Here is a 7,027-nt window from a genome sequence, read left to right on the forward strand (position 1 = left end):
GTAAACCAGATACAAAGTCCATAGAAATTCCATCCCACTTCCAATCCGGAACAAACAACGGTTCCATCAATCTAGACGGTTTCTGATGCTCAATTTTCGACTTCTGACAAATTAAGCAAGCATAAACAAACTCAGCAATTTCCTTCTTCATTCCAGGCCACCAAAATAATTTCTTCAAATCATGATACATCTTGGTAGCACCAGGATGAATGCTCATTCCACTCCGGTGTCCTTCTTCCAGAATACTCTTTCTGATCTCAGCAACATCGGGTACACACACTCGGTCTCCAAACCTTATGACACCATTCTCGTCAATTCGGAATTCACCTCCTCGACCTTGGTCAATCAATGTCAACTTATCTACCAAGCCAACGTCAGATTTCTGTCCGTTTCTAATTTCTTCAAGGATACTATTAGTTAACTTTAACATCCCCAACTTAACGCTATTAGAAGTACTTTCGCATACCAAACTCAAATCTCAGAATTGCTCAATTAAATCCAATTCTCGCACCATTAGCATAGACATATGCAATGACTTCCTGCTCAATGCATCAGCAACAACATTTGCTTTACCAGGATGGTAATTCAAACCGAAATCATAGTCCTTCAGAAATTCTAACCACCTTCTCTGCCTCATATTAAGTTCTTTCTGGTCGAAGAGATACTTCAGACTCTTATGATCGCTGAATACCTCAAATCGAGAACCATAGAGGTAATGTCTCCACAACTTCAACACAAACACAACAGCCGCCAATTCCAAATCATGAGTCGGATAATTCTTTTCATGAATTTTCAACTGTCTTGAAGCATAGGCCACTACCGCTTATCTTGCATCAAAACACCACCTAAACCCATCAGTGAAGAATCACAGTACACATTGAAAGACTTCTCTGGATTAGGCAAAATTAAGATCGGAGCACTTGTCAACCTCTTCTTCAACTCTTGAAAACCTTTTTCACATTCTGAATCCCATACAAATACTTGTCCTTTTCTTGTTAACTTAGTCATTGGTAATGCCAACTTCGAAAATCCCTCAATGAACTTTCTATAGTAACCTGCCAGACCAAGAAAACTACGAATCTCTGAAGCATTCTTCGGTGTCTCCCACTGAGATACTGCTTCTACCTTCATAGGATCCACTGCGATACCGTTCTTCGAAATTACGTGGCCAAGAAAACTTACTTCCTTCAACCAGAATTCACATTTTGACAATTTCGCATACAACTTCTTCTCTTTCAATAACTCCAATACCACTCTTAGATGCTCTGCATGTTCTTCATCACTCTTCGAGTAAATTAGAATGTCGTCAATAAACACCACTACAAACTTGTCAAGATACGGGTGAAATATCCTGTTCATATACTCCATGAAAACACCAGGTGCATTAGTAACACCAAATGGCATAACAGAATATTCATAATGTCCATACCTCGTTCGGAATGCCGTCTTCTGAATATCTTCCGCCTTCACACGAATTTGATGATATCCAGACCTCAAATCAACCTTGCTAAATACACAAGCTCCAACCAACTGGTCCATCAAATCATTAATCCTCGGCAAAGGATATCGATTTTTGATTATCACCTTGTTCAGTTGTCTATAATCAACACACAGCCTCATTGAACCTTCTTTCTTCTTAACCAACAGTACCGGCGCATCCCACGGTGACACACTAGGACGAATAAACTTCTTCTCCAACAATTCTTCTAACTGTTTCTTCAGTTCAGCCAATTCTGATGCCGAAATGCGGTACGGTGCCATCGACACAGGACTAGTTCCAGGAATCAATTCTATAGCGAACTCCACTTCTCTTTCAGGTGGCAACTCACTAACATCTTCTGGAAACACTTCCGGATATTCATTCACTACCCGTAGCTCACCAGTATTATCGCCCCCTGTCACCTCCATCGAAGAACACAACATAAATACCACTGCTCCATCATTGACAGCTAAATTCATCTATTTAACTGACATAGTCAAATCCTCAACACTAACCTCTTCAGGAAAGATAACCGTCTTCGTAAAACAATTGATATGAACTCGATTAAATTGCAACCAGTTCATCCCCAAAATGACGTCAAGTCCTTCAAGAGGAAGGCATACTAAATCCATTCCAAACTTTCTACCAAATATGTCAACAGGACAGTTCAAACAAGCAAAAGAAGTAGTTACTGAACCCGACGCAGGAGTGTCAATAACCATACTTCCATGAATAACATATATTTCTAATCCCAATCGTTTAGCACAATCCATTGAAATGAACGAATGAGTCGCTCCAGTATCTATAATAGCAACTAAAGGTGTGTCATGGATAAAACACGTACCTTTAATTAGACGATCTTCTGGAGTAGTCTCTGACCCAGACAAGGCAAAGACTTTTCCACCAACCTGATCCTTCTTCGGTTTAGCGTAGTGCAGACTAATGTGACCCTCTTCGCCGCAATTGTAGCAAGTCACAATCTTCATCCTACAATCTGAAGCAATATAACCAGCCTTACCACACTTGAAGGATTTCTTCTCTCCACTCTTGCACTCATTCCTTCTATGCCCAGTCTCTCCACAGTTGTAGCACCTAACGGGAGCACCAGAATCTCCCCCACTAGGCCTCTTCCAATCCCCAGCTCTAGGATTTCCTCTACCATATGGCTTACCTCTATCCATAGGCTTCTTACCTTTCTTGTCAACCAACTCGCGAGAGTGAGATGACTTCAGCTTAAGGTTATCCTCCTCGAAGATCCTACTACAGTCCATCAAATCGACAAATCGCCGAATTCTCTGGTACCTAATTCCTTGCTTGATCTCATCACGAAGACCATTCTCGAACTTGATGCACTTTGAGAATTCAATAGCCTCGTCATTGTTGTAGTGAACGTAGTACTTCGCCAACTCAACAAATTTCGAAGCATACTCTAGTACCGTCATATTACCCTGAGTCAGCTCCAAAAATTCAATCTCTTTCCTGCCTCGAACGTCTTCAGGAAAATACCTCCTCAGAAACTCTCTCTTGAACACAGCCCAGGAGATAGCTACACCATCAGCATCCAATTCAGCCCTGGTAGCCATCCACCAGTCATCAGCCTCTTCGGACAACATATGAGTACCATACCTCACTTTCAGGTTCTCAGCACAATCGATGACTCTGAAAATCCTCTCGATCTCCTTAAGCCATTTCTGAGCACCTTCAGGATCATGTGTGCCCTTGAACAACGGAGGATTGTTTCGCTGAAAACTGTTCAGCTGCCTGTCAGCACCAATACCAGCTCCATTGACATTCCCTCCCAGTACACCAGCAATCATGCCCAGAGCCTCAGCAATTGCATCGTCATTTCTTCCTCCTCTTCTGGCCATTGTTCTGCTAAATATCAAACAATATTCATTAGAACAAGAAGTATCGATAGTGTCAACCTTACACTATCCGCATACGAGGGCTTAACTGACACTAAGACTCTGACTCAAACGACCGACTATGCTCTGATACCACTATTGTAACACCCTTCTAAACCCCGCAGAAAATTTAATAATTAATCAGAGTAAAAACATATGCACAAGGGTGCCACAATTATTTAAAATAATTATATCAACTAAGGTCAAAGTCATGCTTTATTAGGAAACGATTCACCAAAACACAATCATGTTTAACACATCGGAATACGAAACATCATCAAATACAACCAAATGGGATCATAATCCAACACCAAATAAATTAGATAATTTCATAAAAACTCTATAACTATCGTTCCCCAGTGTTACAGATCAGAGCATGACCGACACGACCCAACATAAACGGATAAACTCTATGAGTCATCCTCACCAAGCACTAATGCCGCTACTCTTCAATCTGAAAATGACAACATGTAAGGGTGAGTCTCATTCTCAATTAGTAAATATTATGCAATTCATAAGCAACAAGCATCATAATATACCGTTCACCCAATTATACATATTCAGATTCACATCCATTATTAATTCACACAATAATAGATTGCAACACACACTACATAAATCCATACAATCATATTATGACAAAATGCATATGACACAACTGACACTATGCATGTGGTACCAAATAACCGTGGAATCAATCCACCTAACCGATCTACGCCTCATCGAGATACGGCCCACCGACACAATTTCCACACAATGGGAAATATGTCCACCAACGATCCAAACATCACCGGGATCCAACATCAATGCATATGAATGAATGAAACACATATAACATACTTAAAACACACCGAATCACGATGAACAACTCATCTCAACACCACATCACCGAATAAGTATGTACATGTTTTCAACATCATTCAAATAGTCATGCATCCATCACAATCATAATAACAAATCACAACCAATTCATCATCACATCAAACACATTGTCACACCTATCTCATATGCACACAATGTTCAATTCTCATCAAGTAATTAAATCTAGTTTTTAAGGAAATAAAGTCGGCTATTACCAATATTCATTATCCATCTTATAAAACACTTAATTACTTGCACAACGCCCGAAACGGCACTAAGAAATGATTCACGGATCAAAAGATACGTTATTTTGAAGTTTGGAAAAATTTACACACAGCAAGGTTCGCTCAGCGGAGCAAGGCAGAAGCGAAACCCTTCCAACCCCCGCTCAGCGGACCTCAAGCGACGTCAAACAGAAGCGAACTACGTTGGGACCTCCGCTCAGCGGACCCCCCTCCGCTCAGCGGACCCCCCTCCGCTCAGCGGACCTGCGATTTCAGCAAACCCCAAGTCTGCGACAGACCCTACGATTTCACTCCCCTTTCACCCAAAAATGATTCTAGACATCACATACAGGCATACAATCATCATATATTCAATTACACACCACAAAACATCATTTAACGCATTATTAACCAAATAGTTCACACAGTTATCATCCATTCAATCCAAATTAGAACACCCTAACCTAACAATCCCAATGTCTAATTGAACCAAACCATACATCAATCTACCTATCACCTAAGACCACATAAGAGATACTAAAAGGAAGAGTCCCCCCTTACCTCGATGAATCTCTTGGATGCTCTCCTTCCGGTTTCACGTTCTTGTTTTTTTCTCTTCTCTTGCTCTTTTCACGTGTTCTTCCTTTCTCCCCAAATGGTTCCTTTCTTTCTGATTTTATGAAAATAAAATAAAATATCACAACTCAGTAAAAGGTCTAACCAATATAGCACCCCTCTTTTACTAACATCACACCATAAGCCCAATAGCCTTTATTCCATCATTTTCCGATTAAAATACTAAATTCCAATTATTTAATTTAAATCTTAATTAAATTAATAAACTGAAATCATGGGGTGTTACAACTTGGACCTTTCATCCTTTGGAATATGCACAAAATACTTACAACCAAAGACTCTTAAATGATCATACTTGACATTCTTTCCAAACCAAATTTTGTCTGGAACTTCACTATTCAAAGCAACAATAGGAGTGAGATTAAGAACATGCACCGCCGTGTAAAGTGCCTCACCCCAATAGTTATTTGGAAACTTAGCTTCAAAGAGCATACACCTTACTCTCTCAATCAGTGTTCGATTCATCCTCTCTGCTAAACCATTCAATTAAGGAGTTTTAGGAGGAGTCTTTTCATGTGCAATACCATACTGCTTTCAATAGGAATCAAATGGTCCACAATACTTACCATCATTATCAGAACGAACACATTTCAGCTTCTCGCATGTCTGCCTCTCTACTAAAGCATGAAATTCTTTGAACTTATCCAACACTTGGTCTTTTGTCTTCAAGGCATAAACTCATAATTTCCTGGAAAAATCATCAATAAAGCTAACAAAATAAAGTACACCACTAAAGGATTTTACCTCTAATGGACCACAAACATCAGAATGTACCAATTGAAGCAACTTTGACTTCCTTGAGGGAGGATGTCTCTTGAAAGATACTCTAGTCTATTAACCAGCCATGCAATAAGAACACTTCTACAAATATGCGTTCTTTAATCCAGGAAGAACATCCTTTTTGGCCAAAACGTTCAACCCTTTTCCACTAATATGACTAAGTTTTCGGTGCCACAAAGATGCTTCCATGTCTATAGCATTCACACTGTCCCTATCAATCAAAGATTTTTTCCAATACAATTTAGAAATCTTCTCCCCTCTAGCCACAACCAAGTTACCTTTGTTGAGTTTCCACTTTCCAGAACAAAAGTGATTGTCGTAACCCCAATCATTAAGCATATGTACAAAGATTAAATTAAAGCGAACATTTAGAGCATGTTTGACACCTCTATGCAACAATTGCATTCCCATGTTGGTTTGCAAGCAAATATCATCAACACCAATTACTTTAGATACACCATCATTACCCATTTTCAACACTCCAAAATCACCAGAAGTGTAAGATGTGAAGAAATCCTTCCTTGGCGTAATGTCCAATGTAACACCACTGTCAACTATCCACATGCTCACATCGGAGACAAAAATAACAGAATCATGATCTCGAAGAATAATAAGATCATCACTAGTAGCAGTAGTATCAGGATCATCATAATGATTATCAGGATCTCTTTGTTTAGACTTACCTTTCTTGCCTTTGTTATCCCTTTTCCACTGATAACAATACTTTTGTATGTGTCATGTTTTGTGAAAATAATGACACTCCAAATTTTTGTATCGTGGCTTGAATTTGCTTCTTCTATTTTCTCTACCACCCTTCGATTCCTTTTTAAGACTTCTCCCCCTATTTTCAGTGATAAGTATCTCATATTGAGATGAAGAACCCTGTGCCTTCCTTCTCATATCCTCATTAAGAATACCACCCTTAACCGTTTCTAAAGAAACGACACCTCTAGGAGCAGAACTTGTAATAGAAACCCGGAACGTCTCCGAAGACTCTGGTAAAGATAACAATAGAAATAGTCTCAAAAGTTCATCATCAAATTTAATACCCATTCCTGACATCTAATCAAGGAGCCTTTGAAATTCACTCAAGTGATCTGAAATAGAAGTGCCCTCCTTATACTTCAAACTTATGAAGCTAT

Source organism: Vicia villosa, unplaced genomic scaffold (genome assembly GCF_029867415.1).
Source record: "Vicia villosa cultivar HV-30 ecotype Madison, WI unplaced genomic scaffold, Vvil1.0 ctg.001670F_1_1, whole genome shotgun sequence".
In the NCBI taxonomy this organism is placed as follows: Eukaryota; Viridiplantae; Streptophyta; class Magnoliopsida; order Fabales; family Fabaceae; genus Vicia; species Vicia villosa.